Source organism: Alligator mississippiensis, chromosome 1 (assembly GCF_030867095.1).
Source record: "Alligator mississippiensis isolate rAllMis1 chromosome 1, rAllMis1, whole genome shotgun sequence".
NCBI classification, from domain to species: domain Eukaryota; kingdom Metazoa; phylum Chordata; order Crocodylia; family Alligatoridae; genus Alligator; species Alligator mississippiensis.
Genome location: NC_081824.1, coordinates 57,698,313 through 57,721,588, shown reverse-complemented (window position 1 = coordinate 57,721,588; position 23,276 = coordinate 57,698,313). Strand labels below are relative to the sequence as shown.

At 43.3% G+C, this 23,276-nt stretch overlaps 1 long non-coding RNA gene across 1 annotated transcript; it reads left to right on the top strand.

The window, feature by feature from the left end:
• Nucleotides 1–563: 563 nt before the first annotated feature.
• Nucleotides 564–13,351, top strand: LOC132249963 (uncharacterized). The gene is made up of 5 exons (XR_009461511.1): nucleotides 564–607; nucleotides 5,935–6,065; nucleotides 6,390–6,542; nucleotides 10,874–10,993; nucleotides 12,690–13,351. It is a non-coding gene; the product is annotated as an uncharacterized LOC132249963 (long non-coding RNA).
• The last annotated feature ends 9,925 nt before the right edge of the window (nucleotides 13,352–23,276 follow it).

Here is a 23,276-nt window from a genome sequence, read left to right as displayed (position 1 = left end):
GTGTGTGTCTGGGGGGAGAAAAGTCCTTAGCAAATCCAGATTAGAACTGGTCTGATAAATGCTGAGCTGGGTGTGTGTGAACATGGGTTGATTAACATTGGAAGCACAGATTCCCCATCATGCAGCGCTCTCCTGCTTCTCTGGTCCCAGAATTCACTGCAGTCTCTGCTTCAGGCTTTCTGTTTTCCATCTCTCATGTAAATGAATGGTCATCTGGTTCCATCTCAGATGCAGATGAGACCGAGGGCAGTTGTTCACTCTTATCACCCTTATCTGGAGAGTTTTAGGTGCGTCTCTCACTGTATCTTAATCAGTTTCATTTAGGTAGAGGAGGGGAGGGAGGGGGGTGAGTCCTTTGTGAGTCAGACAGACTGCATCCTGTGCCAGGGTTGCCCAAGAATACAGAGCTGAGGCGTAACACTATGAGTTTGTGGCAGTGCACTGTGTGTGCCTGCCACTTTAAGGGCCTGGAGCTGGCAGCCTCCAGGTGCCTGACGAGGACAGCCATTTTAGAGGCAAGGGCTGCCTATATAAACAGTGCAGTTTAGTTGCTGGGGGCTAGGTAGCAACATTGCCTGGCTAAAGGGCTGCTGAGAATGACTCGGAGGTAAGGGGGGAGCTGCAAGGGGATGGTAAGGAGGCTCCTGGTCCCGGGCATGACCTGAAACTGTACCCTGCTGGGAGTGGGTGGCCTGGTGGGGCTCTCAGTGGCGTGGGAGCCCCCAGGAAATGCCAGGCCAGTTATCACACTAGTGAAAGGTGGATCGGGGTGCCTTAACCCCTAGCTCCCACCACCGGGTGGGTAACCCTATGTTTGGAGGGGCCCAGAGGATGGACCCTGAGAGAGTGATTGTGTACAGGGTGTGGTGCTGCAGTTGCCCCTGGGAGAAGGGAGTAGTGGCACGGTGAGGCCCAAGGATAGAGGGTGAGGGGCTAGAGACCCAGCCTGAATGAGAGGGTACCCTTGACTGGCCCATGCTGGGGCTGGGGCCAGAACCAGGAGGGTTAAAAGGGCCAGGGGCCCACCGTGAGGAATGTCCAAGAGCCAGGGGCCTGGGGTCCCAACTGGCCTGGAGGTGGGCTAGGGCCAGTTAGCTGAAGGTCCTGGGGGGGGGCCACACTTGAGAGAGGAAAGTAGCTTTGGGGGAGGCTAGGTAGCCTGGATGAAGGTGGAGAGGCTGCCTGATAGGAGAGGATCATAGGGGGGTCCTGTATAGATAATTCTGGGGCCCAGTGTGGGGCTGGTGATTAGGTGAACAACAAGATGCCATCTGTGAGGCTTGGGCTGTGGTATTGGGGAGGTAGGAGCCGCAGAGAACGCCCCCTGGCATCGGGGCACTAAATGGGTAGCCTCCCGCTTAATTGACAGCATAATTGAATCAATTAACATCAAAGGCGTGGCGGGAGAGATAGGCGGGCGGTTGCCCAGAGACAGGTGGGCAGGCCGCGGAGCGCGGCCCCGAGAAGCCCCCTGTCACAGAGTTTCCCTTGAAACCTCTTTGTTCTGGCAGTGAGTATAACTGAAGTCTTAGTATCTACTGATGAATATTATTTAACATGGAGCAAAATTTTGGAAAACTCTAATTAAAGGAGTCAGTAAACTTTCCTAAACTTAGACAAAAATGTAGAATAGAACAAAGAGACAATAAATAGCAATAGCATGTTAGATTAAGATTCCAAATATTTGAATAAGGATAATTAGCATATCCAATAACTTTCTGCACAATGGGCACCTAAACACATGCTCCAGGGTAGAGGGGGTGAGGAGGGGACGCGTAAATTAGAGTGGCTCTTGGAGTGTCATGTGTATACAACACCCCACACTTCAAAATGGCAGGAGGAGCACTTTAACTAAAGTTCATCCATGAAGCTTCAGTTAAAGTGCCACTGCCACCATTTTGAAGCATGGGGATGCCTGACTACACATGATGCAGTGGCTGCTGGTGTCCACTAATAGTACAACTTGGCAGGCTTGATTGGGTCTACTCCAGTGTGTGCTAATTAGCATGTGTCAGAGCAGACATCAGGCACATATGTTGGTGCTTAATGGACAGAATTTATTGTTGATACATAGGACCATGGTTTCAATGAGTACTAGACAACCCTCAATCCCCTGGATCATGGTATATGTGTAAGAGGTCTAGTCAGATGCCTGATGAAACTGCTTGTATGGAGTCCTACAGCCATTACACCAAGCACTTTGATGTTTGTGTCTACTGTCTAGGCAAGTGTATGGAGGAGTGGAGGATGCCCAAGACCTACTATGCCTCCTTTAAACCATTGAGACAGAATCCAGACTGAGTCTAGATAACTGTCAAGGTATTGAATATAGCTTTTGCCACAGAACAACTGATAAGAACTGCTGCTGACTGCCTAATGTCTTAGCAAGGCTGTGTTTCTGTCAGAGTGATGTACCTTAGTTGCTGTTCATCAAAGGAATACCTATAAGGCAGTGGAGACCAGTGTTTTGAAGCTCCTATATGTGCCTTACTCTGGAGATTGCAACATTGTGGTGCTTTATAGGAGCTATCCCACCTATCAATGAGTGATAGATATACAAGTACCACTGGGGGTCTGTACCTTCTTGACTAAGTAAACAAATGAAAGTTATAGGAAGGTTGCAAGTGATAAAAAGTAATGTAGGTCACTCCTAATTGTGAAGAAGTAAATAAGGGTGTGTGTGTGGGGGGGGGGGGGGGCAGTTATACTGTATAAGAAGTTATTTTCACATTATGAGCAACAGCCTCATTCATACTCAGCCTCTGCTTTCAAAAAGCCCAGGGTCTGTGCTCTAGCACTGCCACTTGTCCCTTCCTTTCCCCCAATGTTGAATCCTGGGACTGGGTCCACACAAGCAAGGGCCTGCCTCTACAACAGCACAAATATAGGCTGCTACTTTGTGCCCCAGTGCAAGCTCTTTGCTTGCCTGTGTGCTTTGGAGTGGGACATATTGTCCCACTGCTCCACGTGGTTCAGGGAGGGGAGGGGTTGGGCTGGGCTGGGACACAGGGTGCCTCTGCAGGAGCTAGTCATCCCCTCCACTGAGGCACCCTGTGCTCTGGCCAGCTGGGGAATGGCATGCTGTGCCTCAAGATGGGGGAAGCAGGCACCCCTGCACTGAAGCATGCTGAACCACAGACAACCAGGAATCAATTGGCTGGGGTGCAGGGTGCCTTAGGATGGGGCTTCACAGCACACAGAGATGAGAGAGCAGGCAGCAAGGCATTTGTGTCTGCATTTGTCCTGGTGCTTGCCACTTTGCTGTGGTTTGCACTACTTTTTTTCTAGGTTGGGTTTTTTTACTACTAGGAAATGTCTTTGCTTCACTTTGCTTTGCTTTTGTCTTGTCTTGTCTAATTTTAGAGAGAAATAGTTCGAACCCCCCTCCAGTCTGATTTTAATACTTAGAAAAACTGGAAAAAAATCAACCAAAGCAAAAGCTTTCAAAAAAATGGTTTCTATTTTAGTAGAAACTTTTTCATCTGTAATTTACCAAAAAATGGAAAAAAACAAACAAAACAAACCCAACCAGCTGTACCTAATAGAGAATTATGAAGGATTTTGAATAAAATGAAACTTGTTTGGACCCTTAGCAGGAACTTCAAATAAATGTGATCTATACCTGTTTAAAAGAAAATTCTGAAACGTATCATCCAAAGTTGGTTCCTCACCTTAGTACATCTCCTGTTGGGTGGTAAAATAACTTTTTAATGAAAATAATTCTTAAGAAAAACATCATATAAACTTCCCATTAATGCACCATAATTCCTATGTATTTGTCTGTCTTCCCTGGCATACACATGGGTAAAATCATCTTTCTGTTACCCTATGGTGGGAGTTGGGAAGACAAAAGGCTATTGTTTTATGCCTTATTTTAAATACATATAAATACATTAAAGAAAGCTAGCTGGGGGAAGGTGACTTGAGGCCTTAAGTACAATCAGAAGCATTTAATTAAACCCTAATATTTTTTTTTTCCATCATGTGTACATCAAACAGCATACTGCTACTCTATAAATATAAAATTCTATTTAAAAAATGAATATGCTAATGGAATGTCCTATTCCGTCCTCTCCTCCCAACCCTTTTTTCAATCTGGTTTCTAGAAAGCATTGTAGAATAGTTTAATCTATGAAAACAAGCTATGGTATTTGACAAGAAAATAGTTTATTTTTAAATGGCTAGACTATTTTATATGCATTTTAAATAGACTAAAAAGAATCCCTTCTTCATCTTGAATTCATATGCTGTTTATGCCCTCTTTTACTGATCATTTTACTAACATCCTGTTTGTAATTTACATGTTGAGCCAAAACATTTTATTAGACTCATTAAAATAACAAAATTTGATATATACAAAACAAAATTTCATTCTGATTATTGATAATCTCCTTTTGGCCTTCACAAGTTACAACTATTAAGTTGTCATTACTTACAGATCATGCTTACAGAACCAAAGATCATCCAACAGTATATGCTCAAGGGAAACTAAATCAGCTCTATCAACAGCCGCTACTTTTTCATCTTCATGCTTGGCTGCTGTCAAAACAATCCCTACATAAAATGGGATTTTCCAGCCAGGTGGCCACTTGAAACAGTCAGTCTCACAGGCCCTGTAAAGTCAGAACCTAAAGCATTCAATTAAGACAGTATTTCAAAATGTTTTATAGTACTTTTGTGCTGACATTATATCTGTGTTATTAATGAAGTGTCTTTCTAGTACATTGATTGCTTACAGTAAAGTTGGACCTGATGATAAAGTAGCTACTCCATGGATATTCTGGGTATAATTTATATGTCCATCATAAGGACAGAAGATAGGCAGAATTTTCTGTACTTAAAAAATATTGGCATTGGCAAGTAATAGTAATTTTAAAGTACCTGGTAACACTCGTGTTTACCTACAATAAATGCCCCCCAAAACATAGATTTAGACAGTATAAGAATATTGTCTTCAAAGAGCTTTTTAACTCTAAAAAACATGATATACTTAGGAGTTATTTTTATTACCATAAGAAGTTATTACAAGAAAAATGATCTATACTTTCCTATTGACAACATGTACATGTACCATGCAGTATTATTACCACAAAGTACTTGGTAATTACCTTAAATTACTTACGTGTTTCCCAAAAAGTGTCAGTGACAGTAAGCTACAAAACTTTAATTGCCTTACACTTTTTTTAAAATAAAAGGTCAATAACATCTGAAAAATTAAAATACGATGAAATGTAAAATAACACTGAAGAGGTTTTTAGCAGAGTGCAGCCAATGCTATCCACAAATTAGAATTATGAAAGGCACTGTTAAAAATCTAGTAACTCAAAAATATGGGGATACAGGACAAGAATAGTTAATAATACAGTAATTTTGAAAGTATTCCAGTTTTAATAGATTTTTTTCATTTTAAAAGGTTTCAAAACAAAAATGTACTTGTTTATTGAATTTAATTTTTAAAAAGATTTTAATGAAAATGAATTACAGTACAAATGTATCAGAAATGTACCTTTTATAGTCTCTTGTTAAGTGAAATCATGACATAAAGTAGTCTCCTAAAACTCATATCTATTTTACATGGCTTTCACTGACAAAATCCTCCATCCTTCAGTACAGATAAGCAAATGATAGAATGACAATGATATACTATATTTTCTTGTGACCTCATTTCACACTAGGCCCCTGCATCAGATGTCTTTGTTTCCCCTTTTTTACTAGCGCACAATACAGTGAAATTCAAATATTTATACATGGCCATTCTTTTTCATTAAAACTCTACTCCTGTAAAGCTCTGTATCAGTATTCTCTTTACAACCATATAGGGTACCATGAAATACTTAGCATGAGACTGGGCATGAATATTCCCAATATGTTTGGGAGGTCTGTTTACAGGTCTGACCTAGAAGTAGATAAACTCCAAACTACCTTTACTAACAGAAATACCAAATATCCAGAGCATACAGAGCAAGGACCACTCTCCTCCAGCACTGCAAAACGTGTGCACTCTCCTTACTACACAGGAGGAGTCTCTGACAGAAACAGAGGAGAAGGAGGTAAGTATTCAGAAGGTAAGTATTCCCACCCCTAGGGGGACACGCCGGGCGTTGGTGGTGGGGGACTATCTCCTGAGGGGCACGGAGGGACCTATTTGCCATCCATACCCCTTAGCCTGAGAGGTCTGCTGCCTCCCTGGGGCCCACATCCGAGATGTTGTGAAGAGGATCCCCAGGCTTGTCCATTCCTCTATTACCCCATGCTCCTCATAGATGTAGGCATGAACGGCATGGCCAGGGGTAACCCTGAACGAGTCATGAGTGACTATGGAGCTCTAAGGGCTGGGCTCAAGGGGCTAGGGGCTCAAGTAGCTTTCTCTTCTGTGCTCCCTATTGCAGGCCACAGACCCAGGAGAGAAGGCTGGATGGAAGAGATCAACAGATACCTCAGACAGTGATGCTACCATGAGGGGTTTGGTTACCTTGACCACAACATGCACTTCAGAGAGAGAGGACTTCTAGGATGAGATGGCATTTACCTCATGCAGACAGGTAAGGCCTTATTTTCATCCAGGATGGCTGATCTACTGGACAGGGCTTTAAACTGACTTTGCTGAGGGATGGAAAAACTCTAAGTGGATGCATGCCTGGGGACTGGCACACAGGAGAGCTCACTTGTGGAGGACACTAGCACAACTGTTTTTGAAAATGCTAACCAAACAGTTCTCCTACAGTATTTCAGGAAAATGAGGTTGTCAGTTGAGGGCCTCAGCTGCCTGTAAACCAATGCCAGGAGCATGGGGAATAAACAGGAGGAGCTAGCCTTCCTGCTTTGTAGTGGGCAATATGACGTGTTAGGGATCATGGAGACCTGGTGGGATTCCTCACATGATTGGAGCATAGCCATAGAGGGATACACCCTGCACAGAAGGGACAGAGTAGGGAGAAAGGGCAGTACACCTCTCTGGAGGTTGACATTAGCTCCAAAGATAAGTAGCTTGAAACCCTCTGGGTCAAGCTACAGGGAGTGGGGGGAGAGCACGGTCAGAGAGACCTAACTGTGGGCATTTACTACAGGCTCCTGAACCAAGGGGAGGAGCTGAATCTGAAGTTCTCTCAAGAACTGACAGAGGCCTCACACACAAGGAACTTGGTAGTCATGGGTGACTGCAATTACCCAGACATAGACTGGGAGGAACACTTGGCTAGGTCAGATCATTCACACAGTTTTCTGACTGCAATCGAGGAGCTCTTTCTGTCCTAGGAAGTACAAGGGCCAACCAGAGGTAACTCTCTCCTGGACCTGGTCTTGGCCAAGGAAGATGATTTGGTATGTGGCTTGAACATCGAGGGTAACCTGGGTGACGGGAAACATGAAATAATCAGGTTCACTGTCCAATCCTGCTAGTTGATTTGTTGACCTTGCAGTGAAGTCCTGGACTTCAAGAATACTGGCTTTGACAGGCTCAGAGCATTAATAAGAGAGGCAATGAGGGACCAGGAAGGGAAGGCAAATGGGGTGAACAAAGAGTGGTTGTTGCTCAAGGACACAATCCTCAAAGCACAAAAGAACACCATTCCTGCAAAGAGGAAAAGTCAGTTCATTCACAAGCCCTCCTGGCTTAATAGGAGTCCTCTTAAAAAAGAAAAAAGAGGTATATACACAGTGGAAGCTACGGATGGTCATCAAGGAGGACTATACTTTAGTGGGCAGCACTTGTAGGGAAATGATCAGGAAAGCCAAGGCAGCAACTGAGTTCAGGTTAGCCACGGGAGTCAAGGACAATAAGAAATTGTTATTTAGGTATGGAGGCAGTAGAAGGAAAACAAATGGAAGTATGGGACCCCTGCTTAACACCTTGGGACAGCTGGTAACCAACATTCAGGAAAAAAAACCTGAACTCCTGAATGCCCACTTTGCTTTGGTATTTCACCAGACCATGGTGAAATTCAAGCAAGATAAGGCTTATAGCGGGCATGCCGGGACTGACATACTCCCCACTGTGGATGCTGAGTGGGTGCAATGCCAACTAGAAAAGCTAGCCATTTATAAGTCAGCGGGACTGGATGGACTCCATCCAAGAATGCTAAAAGAGCTGGTTGAGGTCATCATGGAACCCCTGGCAAAGCTCTTTCAGAATTTGTGGTGCACAGGTGAGATCCCTGAGGATTGGAAGAGGGCCAACATTGTGCCCATGTTAAGAAGAGAAAGAGGGAGGACCTGGACAACTATAGGGCAATCAGCCTAACCTCTGTCCCACGGAAAATCCTGGAAAAGCTTATTAAAGAATCTATGTATAATACGCTCGTGGAAGGCAAGATAGTGAATGACAGTCAGCATGGCTTTGTTGCAGGTAGGTCTTGTCTTACCAATTTCATCTCCCTCTCCTTCTATGACCAGGTCTCACACCACCTGGACATCAGAGACAAGGTAGATGTTATATGCCTAGACTTCCAAACGGCTTTTGATCTAGTATCCCACAATATCCTTTTGGGAAAACTGGAAGATTGTGGGCTCAGCTGCTCAGTGGTTCAGTGGGTGGGAAACTGGCTACAGGGTAGGACCCAGAGTTCTCATGAATGGATCCGTGTTGTCCTGGTGCGAAGTGGCCAGTGGTGTCCCTCATGGGTCCATGTTGAAAAGCACTGGTCCAAGCATCTTTATCAATGACTTGGATGGGGGACTGAAAAGCTCACTGGTCAAGTTTGTGGATGACACCAAGTTATGGGGCAGTGTGGCCATGCCAGAAGAGGTTGCTGATACAGGCAGACCTGGACAGGCTAGATAGTTGGACAGAACCAGATGAAGTTTAACACTTCCAAATATAAGGTGCTCCATCTGGGGGCAAATAACCCTCAACATACGTACAAGTTTGGAGGTGACAGCCTGACTTGCACTATGGCTGAAGGGGATCTAGGGGTAATGGTTGACCACCGCATGAACATGAGCTGTCAGTGTGATGTGGTGGTCAGCAGGGCAAACAACACGCTGGCATGCATTATGCATTTTATGTAAAACTAAGGAAATGATACTCCTACTATACTTAGCACTGGTGAGACCACAGTTGGAGTACTGCATCCAGCTGGAGTAGTGCATGTAAGCCACTTCAATAAGGACATCAAAAAACTTGAGAGGGTCCAAAGAAGAGCCACCTGTATGATCAGGGACTTGAAAGACAAGCCATACGAGGAAAGACTGAGGAACCTGGGCTTCTTTAGCCTAAAGAAGAGAAGGTTGAGAGGGGACTTGATAGCAGCTTACCGCTATATCAGAGGAGTGCATCAGGTGCTCAGTGAACAACTGTTCACTGGGACAGCCCTGGGGAAGACCAGGACCAATGGATATAAACTCCTGAAGGGCTGCTTCAGGCTTAATGCCAGGAAAAATTCCTTCACAGTCAGTGTGTCCAGACTGGGGAATAAACTCCCTCCAGAAGTTGTGCAGTCACCTACCATGGAGGTAGGTGTCAGTTTCAAGAGGAGACTGGACAGTCACCTCACTGGGGTCACTTGGCCCCAGTTGTCTTCCTGCCTAGAGTGGTGGGGGGCTGTACCCGATGATTTGCAAGGTCCCTTCTAGCTCCTAACAGTCTATGAATCCATGAATATTTGACTTGTGGGAACATAACTCACTCAAGTAATGTATAAGGTGGTCATTTTCTAAGGAATAAGAAATCACTATGGATGCATCTGTGTGGAACAAGGGAGTGCTGTAATGAAATTTTTTTTGGGTCCTATTGTTCCTATTAAAAGAAACTTCTTGACTGTAAGAGTGATCAAGTATTGAAACAAGCTGCCTAAAGAAATTGTGAAATCTTTATCTTTGGAAGTTTGCAAGAGCAAGTTAGACAAACACTTGGATGGGATGGTTTTAAGAAGGATCATCCTGCCTTGAGCAGAGGTATAAACTAATGACCCCATGAGGTCCCTTCCAGCTCTACTTTATGATCCTATTAGGAAATGTAACATACTACTTCTGTGCATAGTACCTCAGAAACTAGAATCTATGGACATTTATACATCTGCCGTGGGGGGGGGGGGGGCACTTTAATTAGAGTGGCTCCGAGAGCCACTCTAATTAAAGTGCTCAGAGCGTCACATGTATCAGCATCCCTGCGCTAAAAAAATGGTGGCAAGTGTTCTTTTACTAAAGCTCACTCAAGGAGCTTTAGATAAAGCACTCCCACCACCATTTTCTAGCATGGATATGCAGATATATATGTTGCTGGAGTCTGCTGGAATGTGGTAATTACCATGCTCCACCCGAGTTGATTAATTACAGTGCATTGGAGCAGCCTCACTGCACATGTATAGGCACCCTTTATGATTGCATTAGTGCACTGTATGTGGATCAGCACACTCTATTACCCAGCTATAGAACTCCCAGTTCAGAAGTGAGTGTTGTGTATGTCAACAAAATATTGCCTGGCACCCTGTAAATGCAATCCAAGGGTTTTCACTGACATGTCTAGTTCAAGCCTACAATGAATCTAAAATGTCAGATATCTATTACAGTATAGTTATTGTAATTAATGCTTTGGATATAGTAATACAATGAAAAACAGAAAATGACAAGTTGAAGTTTGGGATTTGATCTTCTTGACACTACTTTTGCAAAATAAAGACAAAATTTACAATATTACCACTATTTCTGATTTATAATACAACAAATAGGCCTGGGTTCAGGTTGCTCATGTTTAAAATGTGAACCCAATGTGATGGCTTGCTGGCTCAGAAAGGCTCTGAGCAATTGGTGGGGCGCTCCCACAAATCGGGTGATGTCAGGAGAGAGGCTTGCCCCACCCCTACCCAGGGGCAAGGTGAAGAGCTGGACCTGAGAGGGGACTAACCCCCACCTCTCTTTTGACTTGTCTGTTTTAAAGGACAGCATGCCTGGCACACAGGTGGCTACAACAAGGGATAGAGAAGAGGGAGAAGACCTGGCAGACATTCCCAGCAGGGCAGAGCTGCTGCCCTGGAAGAGCCTGGAGCCTCCTCACTAGGTAGGGAGCAACGAGCAGCTGTGTCCCCCAGCACCACCATGAGGAAGTGCAGTGAGCCATGCACAGAGGGACTGAGGGGGATAGAGACCCTGGAAGCTACACGAGATGGCTCAGGTCTCCAACCCCATCATGAGGCCAGGCAGTCGGTGCACAGTCGGTGCATGGTGGGTCCAGGAGTTCATATTTTATGAACTTGCACCTGACCTCGAAGTGGCTCAGGTCTCTAATACCCTAGACAAGGCCAGGAACGCAATGCACAGGTGGTGCATGGAGCATACAGGAGCAGACCAAGACCCCAGTGCCACACAAGGTGGCTCGGGTCTCCAACTCCTGGCACAAGGCTGGACACACATCATAGAAGGGCTATCAGTGCACAGGATGGTACACAGAGCCTAGAGAGGGCCCAGGCCAGAGAAAGCCATGAGCAGCTGGAAACTTCCCTGCTGAGGGAGAAAATGCCTGACCTGGGGAAACAAGTACGGCTTCATCTGGCCCAGAGAATTGTGAGTTGCTCTGGGAAGGGGGATTCCCACAGGGGACAAGTGATTCTCCCCATCAGTTAGGGCTAGCAGCTGGTGGGAAAGCCCCAAAGGAAAAGGACTCCTGGGGGTCTTGAGGGTTCCCCTTCATTAGCTAGTCAAGCTGAGTGGTGGGGAGCCTGAAGGGCCATGAGGATATTTTCCCCCTCCTTATCTTTGGGGAATTGCCACTACCCCAGGACAACAAAAGCTGTTCTTTTGTTCCTTTTAGAGATCTAGCTTTTTCATCTGATGTTTCTGTGCCTCATTTTGTGAACCCTGTGCCTCATATTTTATGAACTTGCACCTGATTCTTTGTAGATTAGTATTTCACTAGAGTATAAGATTGCGCAATGTGCTCTTTAACGCTGGCTTGCATCCATAGATGCTTCTCAAGCAAATCCAGGGACGTCTTTCTCCCCTTGTACTCGGCCTTAGTGAGGCTGCAGCTGGAGTACTGCGTCCAGTTTTGGGCTCCACAATTCAAAAAGGATGTAGAGAAGCTTGAGAGAGTCCAGAGAAGAGCCACGCACATGATCAGAGGTCAGGGAAGCAGACCCTACGATGACAGGCTGAGAGCCCTGGGGCTCTTTAGCCTGGAAAAGTGCAGGCTCAGGGGTGATCTGATGGCTACCTATAAGTTTATCAGGGGTGACCACCAGTATCTGGGGGAACGTTTGTTCACCAGAGTACCTCAAGGGATGACAACTAGGTTGAATGGTCATAAGCTACTACAACAAGACTGTTTCAGGCTGGACATAAGGAAGAATTTCTTTACTGTCCGAGCCCCCAAGGTCTGGAACAGCCTGCCACCAGAGGTGGTTCAAGCGCCTACATTGAACACCTTCAAGAGCAAACTGGATGCTTATCTTGCTGGGATCCTATGACCTCAGCTGACTTCATGCCCTTTGGGCAGGGGGCTGGACTCAATGATCTTCCGAGGTCCCTTCCAGCCCTAATGTCTATGAAATCTATGAAAATGTTTACGGAGACCCTTTTTTTTTCCAGATCCCTCACCTGCACCCAGAGTGTTTCCATAGAGTTGTGTGTATGTGTATATACTGCACACAGTTCCCAGGTCCTTTGTATATATGTTCTATTTTAACTCTTTTTTTTATATGTATATTAATACATTTGTACATAATTAAGTTATTGAGTGTCTTGATCTGGCTCTATAGGGGAAGGAAGAAAACTGGATGAAGCCAGCAGTTTCACTCCACAGCACACCTGCCCTGCTAAAATTCCCTTCAACTGGAGAGGGGAGTACATAATTGGGTACTACCTGGGCTACACCAATAATGTCCTTCAGAAACAGAGAAAATACATTATTTAAAATATGCTTTCTAGCTGAAGGTAGATACTGACAAGACTCATGTCTTTATTATTCATTTTTTTTTAATATGATGTAAGAGAGACAAAATTAAAGCACCCTGTCAATGTCCACCAAGGTTCACAAAAGGGCTCCTGTAGTTGCTTTGTCTGAGACTAGAATTTGTTTATTTTGGGAGGAGCAATTACTCCCTAGTCCAATGGATCTCAAACTTTTACATATCATTGTGAATTATTTCTGAAAATAGGGCACTTCCTCTCCTAATTCCAATTTGTCACCTTCCCTGTGGCTATTGTAGTTCTTGGTTAAATGAGAACAGAAAAAGTGCAATATTAAAGAGACAAAGTTAAATTAAACTTCCTTCAGTTTTTGGATTCTACTTCAGATACACACACACACACACACACGTATATAATTTTTTCCTCTTTTTATTTTGACATTTTACATCATAATGCCAAACAAAGGTACTGTAGTTACCTTGGGTTGCTTTATATTTCACTCCTATTTTTTTTTTCCTAGACAATTTTGGTGTGACCCCAAATTATGAAAATAATAGATTTATAGCATAAGAAGCCATAGAAAGTGTAAATATTTTGTTCTTTTCAGTAGATCTAATACATCTCTGAAAACATAAGACATTGTAGAATTTCTAGTTCTAGCTGAAAATGTCACTGCATGAAAACACATGCATTCCACTCTAGTGGTAGTAGGTTCTCTGTTGTTACCACAGAGTCCTCCAAATATAACACTTACCAAATGAACATATGGTGACACACTATTCTTTCCTAGTCATCTACATGGCCATTTTCTGCCTGTCTAGAGAGCACTTTTGCCACTTACATGCCCAGAGGCATTCTATTTGTGGATGCATAGCTCTGCACTCATGAAATGCATACATAATAATAGCCACACCATATAAATGTGCCCCTTCTGGATGTATGGTGCACATTAGATGCCTGAGAAAAGAGTCAGCCAAAACCTATGGCACTTGGATTTAGACTCAGCACAGAAAAGGCCATAATTGACCCTTTAGCCCACTGTTGCCCCACTAAGTCAGTGGCTAGGGCACCCACCTTGAAAGCTAGAGGTCGTGGGCTCCAGGCACCCCCTTCACCAGAAGGAGCTTTGGAAGTGTTCATTTCATTTTCCAGCACAGCTACTCCCTTCTCCAGTACCCTTCTGTAGTTGAGACATTAATATAGGAATTAGGAAGAAAAGATAGTGCAGGGGGTACATTTTTCCCCAGTTGGGGTAACAACCCAGAACTCTCTTCTATTTGTGCCAGCATACATCTCACAGAGCCACACACCCTCTTCTACCAAGCTTTCCTATTGGTACCACATACCTTCTACCTTCTTCATATAACTACCTAAGAGGCCAGCTTCAGAAGGAGCACCAGAGAAGGAACGGGATACCATTTATTTATTTGTTTATGTGTGACGCTTCCCAACAAAGGCATAAATATGCTTCCAATAGGAAGACAGAACTTGTAAAACAAGAGTGACAAGATAAGAGAACAACTTAAACGACTAGAATATCAACAGAAAGAAAGACCCCCTGAGCAAACAATATCTTAGTCTAGATTTGTTTGCTAAATGCCAGCCGAGGCTCAAGCTCTAACAGGTCTCAGAGAGGGAAGGAGTTCCAGAGCTGAGGAGTGAATGCTTTTGAATGAGCTCCTATGTATTTTCATCAAGGGGACTGGATGTACTTGTAGGAGGTTCCTCTTGGCTGACTTGAGGGATAAAAATGGGGTTTAAGGGAGAATATGGTCCATTAGGTACACAGGGCACAGATCATTTATACTTAAAACTAGCACCCTGAATTTTGCCCAGATAACTAATGGGAGTCAATGCAGACTCTGAAGCACTGGAATTATGTGTGCCTGAGGAATAATCCCTATTAGGAGGTGGGCTGCAGCTTCTAGGCAGTTTTCAAGGGAAACCCTACATAGATCACATTGCAGAAATCTAGTTGCAATTACAGACTTGGATGATGGTGGCCAGATCAGAGTCTTAAATAAATGGTTGCAGTCTTCTTACCAGAAGGAATTGGTGAAAGGCACTTCTAGATGCTGCTGTCCCTGAAGGTGCAATAGAGGATCCGATGGCATACCAGTTTTGAACCTGAATTCACGGTGAGAGTGAACTCCTTTAATGAACCCCAATACCCCTCTGAAGTCAAATGACTACAAGTGGTCACCATCACCTCTCTCGTTTCACAAGGAACTGGGAAAGGACTGAGATGGTGGGGCCAAGGCCAGGAGGAGAGGTAGAGATGGGTGTCATCAGCATGCTGATTGCACCTCACTCCAAATTTCTGCACGGTCTTGCCCAGTGGCCTTATATACATATTGAACAAGAGGGATGAAAAGGTGAAGCACATGGATACCTTGCAGGGATGGCAAGCCTCGCTAACCTATGGGACCTCCATTCTAGGAAAGAGTGGAATCAATTCAGCGCTCTCCCATGAATATCCACAAGGTTATGTAAATGTTTTTTCAGCACCCCATGGTGAGAGAGGCACAGCTTCAAATGTCCTGTGGTTGAGGTAAGGTCCAGACCCCAGGCCCTTTGGCTTTTCTGGTGAATGAAAGTGCTTTCCCTCATTCTCTTACTCCATTGTTGCCAGTCGCCATGACAACATCCATACACATTCAAGAATAGAATTCCTCTGTGCATGTAATTGCCAAAATGTCCTATAAATGGACAGAAAGTGGCCACTTAGACAAGCAGGGAAATATACAATGTCACCCTTTTTGAGCAATTTTGAAGTCTATTTTTATATAGGTTTTCTTCTTTTCTCATATTAGGGGGAAATACAATTATCAACCTTATGTATCTAGACAACATGTCTAGACAGTGAGGGTGCGGAATATGTAATGTTTGCCTTTTTGTAATTTAAATCATGATGCCACAGTTACAGTCTCTTTATACTACTTATTTTTTTATCATTTCCATATTTCATCCTCTCATTTGTTCTTCCTTTTTTCAAATGAAATATTATCCCATGGGACTCTAATAAGAATTATTATCCTCATTTTAGAATAGATATCTGGTCTTCTGTGAACAGCTAAATGCCTCCTAACCCACTGACACCCCTTAAATAAGTAAATGAAAATCATAACCATTCATGCAATTTGATAAATATCTGGTCTTATCTTCTTAATGTTACCCTACCTTGGAATGATTGCCTTGACTGGAAATACCAGACAGTATGAGGTAACCAACCCCCTATACAAATATATTTAGATTCAGGCCCTTGAGCATTTGAGTCAACAGCTCATTCACCTTGGCGGTAATAAACATGAATTTATAACTGCATTTATAAGGGAAACTAACTTTTATATTTACTTAGTGAAATTGGGCTGGATAACGTTAATCAAGAAGCAGCAGTACACTGAAAAACAGCTTTTTTCAGAGAAAAGGGTAGGACAGTTTGGATGAGGTAGACATAACTCAGTCTGACAAAGGATAATATATAAGTAAAATGTTTTTCTCAGCCACTCAGACTCCTTAATCTCAGTTCATTTAGCATAGCACAAGAGGGACCTCACCTCTTTTTTTCTCAGTTTAAGTCTGGTAGTCATGTGTTTTGACTATTTCAGGCACCAGAAATAGGGCACGTATGTGCTATAGCTACTAATGTACATGCTCAGTGCACAGCTGTGTAGTTTTGTATGTGCCTGGGGTTACATGCGTAGAAATACTGGAGATAAGGATTTATTTGGAGTGATATTTTTTACTGGACCAATTGCATGACTGGAAGAAAGTTAAAAAGTTAGACAAGCTCTTGAAGGCAAAGTGTTCTTCATCAGGTCTGATGAAAGAAGCAAGCACAACAAAAGTAAATGCCCCAGAGTAGAGCTGTGAAATTGGAATGGGGAGCAGATAAACATTAGCAGAAGAAAAGAATCTCGATACTGGGAGATCTTTTTTTTTGACTATAAGCTATAGTTTGATGATTCTTCTAAATGGTTCCAGTGGGGGTTGTTGGTGACCAGCAGGGGTGTGCAGTCTCAGGGGTTTTTATTTTTTATTGTAGCAGGTTACTGGGGGGTATCTGGGTGGTATCTCCTATGAAGAGAATACTCATAATGCCAATCTGGCCATGCTAAAATCTACCTTTGTGCAACAAGGACATTCCAGTAGAGAATTAAACCGTATCTTTGAAAAAGCCACCCAAAGACCTTCCTGTACTTGATGTTCAGCTCTGCATGAAGAAAAAGAACAAGAGATTTTCATCAATCTCTAAAGCTATGTTAGTCACTTCTGTATGTGTATGGTGGTCTATACAAGTAGGTATATATGCAAGGAGGTATATATTGCACACTGTGGACAGACAGTTTCTACCTTCATGCACTAAGAAAGAATCATAAACTGGTCCAGTCTAGTGCAGGATATCCCAAACGTACTAAAAAAAGCTGTGATCTATCGTCAGATCCTCAGCTAGAACTGACCACCCACTGAGCAGAATACTTGCAACACCTACCTTGCCAGACAGAGAGAGCTGCATGCAACAACAGTGAGGATGCAAACATTTAGGTACGAATTTATATTTTGGCTCTCATACCTGATGAACAGTGTTTTGCATTCAAAAACTTGTCTAACTTTCTTCTGATCATGTGGTTGGTCCAATAAAAGATATCAACACAAATAAATCATTGCCTTTCACATAATTCCTAGACTATCATGACCATAATATCATTCTAATATGACCACGCCTAGAAATAGAATTCTGTTAGCTCTACAAGTGACAATGGGCACAGCTACACAAGAAGTTTATTGTGTAGTAGACTAATTAGCTCCACAGTTAACTTCTTGCAGTTACACATCGTGTGCTATTAGGCCACAGGAAAGTAATAAATCCTGCAGCAGGGTAGTACTTGAAAATACAAGTACTATCCTACAGTGGAGTTATTTACTGTTCAACAATGCATGTGTAGATGCTGACCTGGACATAAATTTTACCCATCAGGGAGGCACATTCCTGCCTGCTGTCTAGACACATGGCTTATCAGCTGCAGGAGCCTTGTAACCCAGCCAGCTCCTCTGCTGCCCAATTTAGCCACTCACTTCCCAGGCCTGACCTGCCCCCCACTTCCCCTGCTACTTGCAAGCCTGGGGCAGCCTCCCCAGACCCTGAGCCACACTGGTGCTGCCAGCTGGAGCTTGGGGTGACTGCTGTTCCCTGTGCCAACCCAAGACTGGCACCCAGGCAACTGTGGCTGGAGGCTGAAGCTCCCCCTGGTTGCTGCATGGGGGCAGGGCACGGCAGGAGCAGCTCTGGCCTAAACTGCTCCTTCCTGGTTCAATTTGCTGCTGTACCAGGCACACACAATCTCTGTGCCTAGGAGCAGATTACTGTGGTGCAAATTGCTCTACAGTTTATTCAGCTGCATTCATTGCACATGTAGATGCACCCAATAATGCCAAAAAAATGACCAAAAAAGCCACTTAGATGATATCCTGTATCTTGTGTTTCTTATTTGTATGATGGAAGTTGCTCCTGAAATACTTGCAACATGGCATTTTTCTGCTTGGGAATTATTACTGTATGAGACCACATTAACCCTTGGATGGAGTCTTTATGGAATTTAGACATGGGTTATGAATTGTCCCAAACATTGTCTCTTTGTTTCCTCTTGCATGTAAACCTAGAATGAATGGCTTGGCATTTAGAGAGATAAGACCCACCTGTTCTCTGACTATGGTTGCCAAGTTAGTCAATTAACTAATCAGTTTACTGAATATTTTTTGTCCAGCAAAGATTATAGCAATTTTAGCAAAAAACCTGCATTTTTTGTAGTTTTCTTGACAGAAATATATATATTTTTTTATGTTACACCTTTACTGGGAAATGTGTTCTTTTTCAGCATTTTAGTTGGTTCTACTGGCAATTTTTCTTACAATTTTTGACAAGTATTTGACTGGTCAACTGACTGAACTTCATTTGACTAGTCAAACCTAGCTCTACCATTAAAACTCAGCGATACTTTGCAGAACATACACATACACAAAAGTAACAAACATACAAAAACAAAAAGGTGGGGGCAGAGGGGGGAGTGGGGAGAGAGAAACAAAAGATATCACTTTATTCAGAGATACTGTCTCTAGATAGTTATTATCCATCATCTAATCCCTCCTTTCTCTGTTACAAGGGACATTTCCATGAAGACAGGAAATTTGTTTCTAAAACAGTTTGCCTCCTCCTGCTGTTTATTTCCCATCTGAGGTAATAATTCTCTGTACATTTGGGACATCAGAATTGGTTACTGTGGAAATAATGCTGAGGACAGAAACAGAATTGTTACATTACATTATTTGTAAAATAAGGAGCAGGAACAGATGATTTTTTTTTTTAGGGTCAAAGACTGTTCTCATGCAAATGTTTAGCAATTAAAAATAAAGGAAGAGGAGAACAGGAAAAATGTGTTTATATTGTGCCCTTCAGAAGAGGTTCTCAGTATGTTTTACAAACTTTAATAAGCCACACAACAGCCATGTGAGTTAGATATAATTATACCCATTAGAAAAGAACAATGGTTTAATATGAATTTAGTGCTCTTGAAAAGAGCTGGATCAACACCCATGGGACTGAAGTCCTCTTTGTATGGAACAGATATTGCAATAATAATATGAAATTCTTTATGTTGTTACCAACAACCCGTGACCCTGATCTGGAAGACTAGCTATAAAAGACAGTATAGAGCAATTGCCAAAGTAATCATTATTCAGAAAGATGAACTGAGGCAGAAGGGACCAAAAGGAGGTACAATACCAACATTTAGGTGTCTGATCCTCATACCAGAAACCACTTCCCTGAGTTGGTCATCCTATACTCCCCAGACAATTCATGGGGAGATTTATGCATTTTAGAATGGGATTTACAACAGGCAATACAATATGGTTGGCGTAATCTAAACTAAAAAATAGGAAACATTGAAGGCAGTAATGTGTTGAATCCTGCAGAGTTACAGTCCTTTCTCTAAGGACTGTTTCTGTATTTTTTTACATTAAATAGTCATCAGATAAATGCAGAAACAGTCCTAGGAAAAGTTACTAGAAACCAGGATGCTCCCAACTTATACAAATGTGCCAAACATTAGACAAAAGAATCATGATACTTTTTATTTCCTGTTTGTGGCTCAGTCAATCTTTACGTCTTCTTTGCAAAATGGATCAGCTTCAAGAGGAAGAGATAAAAGTGTGCCCATCTTAGAATAATCTATAGCCTAAAGCAGAGGTACCCAAACTGTGGGTTGCAACCCCAAATAGGGTCATAACACCAATGGATGGGGTCTTGGGGATAGGGAACTGTGAGTTGGGAGTGAGGTGCCATGCTGAGGAAATGGGACCATAAATGGGGTTATTCTGAGGAAAAGATTGGGTAGCACTGACATAAAAGCTTGTGGGATATTCAGGTTTAAATCCTGTACCAGAGAAGGTAATATACCTAAGTTTTCCATATCCCAGGGGAGTTAATATTTAACCAGTGACTTGTTATGTAACAATAGTCCATTATTTCTTTTCCCAGCCAAGTTTTAAAGAAAAACAGTAGTAGGTACTGAATTAAGAGTCTTATCCAATAGCCATGGTACACATTATTGCGCATGTCTATCAGATTGAATCTTCAGATGAGATCTAAGGGGACACCTAGACCATGAATCTTGACAAGAATTAAGCGTGAAATAAAGCTTGAGTTGTTTAGCATTGTCAAAGACAAATACTTCAGGCCAGAAGCAGACCTTTTGGAACCTAGGGAATGTTAATGTAAAAAAAATATATAGATGTCTTTGGACATTATGGGCAGAGTTATATTCCATGTTAGCTGTACAACGACTTAAGTCCAAAAGTGCAATTTTATTCTGTCAGGAACACTAACAGGCATCCCAATCTGGGCTAATTGTGTAGTTGGCCACACCTGTTTGAGGCCTCTGACTGGCAGCCTTACCCCAGCTAATAAAATATTTTTACTACTGTCTGGGCCTCTTGATTGGCTGCTGGAGAGAATAGTCACTCCATTTAGCAGTAGACTCCACAACAGACCACAGTTGCATATAAAGGTCTGCTGAACCAAATATCCTTGGAGCACTTCTCGGCCTCCTGTTGGCTGAGATTTGGTCCACTCTTGGTCTTTGTTGGAAAGACTGAGGATGGATCCCACACAGTTGGAGTAAGGGGCAATGGAGGAGGAACTAGTAGCAGCATCCTGGTCATCTGGATCTGCAACCCTCTAGGCAGAGGGAGCAGATCCAGTGGTTTTGCAGATTGAAATAGGCATGACCTTGGCAGACAGAGGACAAGATATGGCACCAGGTTACTGTAGACTGGATAGGTCATAAGAGTGAGTGGTAGGTCATAAGAGTGTTCTTTTTTTTTTTTTATTATACAAAAAGGCAGACAGGCTGTCCCTTGTTAACTAAGGGTCTATAACATTTTTATATACCAATTATAAGATTTTAGTGAAAATGGTGGTTTTATGAATGCAAAATGTTTGGGCAGCCATTATACATGAAGATCAAACCTGTGCGTGGAGAGGGGTAGAATAACCTACATGTTTGTCACTGTTTTTTCACAAGAAGAATTTGTTATAGAGTGGAAAAACGGTTGGCCAAAATATAGTGTACAAAGGCCCTGATGGAAGATATTTTATATGTCCTAGTCCCCCCAAACCTGGATAACATCTTTTTAAGTTCTGTTTTAACATGAGCCTTTGGAAGGCACAGAATCTTCTGGTTTTTAAGAAAATGGCTTTTTCAGTTGTCAGTCAAAGATTTTTTGAAGCTTGAACTGAGATTTTATAGCACCCAGGATCAAGAGGAGTTCACACAGGAAAAAGCAGAGTAAAAATGGAAGGAAGGACTAGGGGCATTTTATTCATGGAGGACATTGGGACATTGGGACTAAGTTTTAATAGATGAAAACAAAGGAATTTTACAAATGTTGTTAAAAGGAAAAACAAAAAAGTGTTTTAGATGATAACATTTAGAATGTCCACTGGGATGTATTTTATGCTCTTATGTATTTAATGTGATAAGGGATACTATTTTTAGTGTTTTACATATATATATATTACTGTGAATTTTAAGACTTTAAATCAGGTATTTATTGTCAGTGTAATGTCTACAGGTACGTTGATCTGTAAAGTGGTATGGGAGGAGGTGAGATATAAAAATAGGCCAGGTGGACCGGCAAATGGGGATATGCTGTGTAACAGAATATGGTCATGGCAAAATAGAATTATTAGCCTACTCATTTTTGTAGTATGGCTTTCAGGTTAAGGTAAGGAGAAAAAGGGGGAAAAGGGGCTATAGGGGTTATAGGGATGTGAAAGTAAAAGCGGAGGAAATTGGAAGCAGGTGAAGAGAATGTGCAAAGTAATAAAGGAAGTAGAAAATATTTTTGAAAGCCTTTCTGATCATGTACTCTCTGGTTTTCTTACCCTTCTTGGCTATGTTCCTGGATTTTGGCTTTTCGGATTTTCTCTGTGATCTGGCAACCTGGTCCCTGACTCCTGAACCTTGTCTCAGCTTGCGTCTTGGGCTCTGTCACTAGATTCCTCCTTGGATCTGGTGACTTGAATCTCTGCCCCTATCTCTGTCTCTCCTTTGGTGGCATAGGCTAGGGACAGACATTCAAAGCTGGAGCCTGAATTAATTCAATCTTTGCAGGTTAGACTAACATGCCTAGATTGAACTAGTTTGCAATGAACTGACATTCCCTCTGGACTGAGGAAATGTAGGCCAGGAGCTGGGATTATGGGGGGTGCTACAGCATGCCCTCAGCTACAAGGAAGCTGTGCTGGAAGGGCATGGCCAGGCCCTGCATAGCCTGGAGTGAACTGGCCAAGGACAGGGTTTAATTGCTCCCTCCCTGTCTCACAGACCTGAGCTGGAGTCACCCTGGCACTCCCTCACTGCTGCTGCAGTGGCAGCAGCATGGCCAGATACCAGCCAGCATGGCCCCCTAAGAAAGAGAGGGCAGGGAGGGGGGTTATTCCCCCCTCCACTTCCTCTGCTCTCAGGGAAATGCAGTGAGGTCTGCCCACCCTGCCTGTCACCACTTGCTCCCTGCACTAGGTCCCTCCTCTTCTGGCCCTTCTGTCAGACACCAGAGAGAAGGGGAAATAACCCTCCCCCCCTACACCCCTAACTAAAGGGCCATGCCAGCCAGCCTCTGGTAGTGTCCCCGCCCTGCTGCGGGTGGCAGTTGGGGTGAGAAGAGCCCACTGTGGTGCCCAAGGGGCAGAGGTGGGGCACAATCATGATGGGGGCAGCAGCAATCTTGATGGGGGCAACAGCCCCTGTAATGGTGTCCCAAAGCATGAGCTTCTTCCTGGTGTGGGGGCTATGCTGCAGGACAGGGAAAGCTGGCATGAACTGTGCAAGGCAAGCAGTAGCAGCATTAGGGGAGTTTGGGGAGCTATGGCCCCC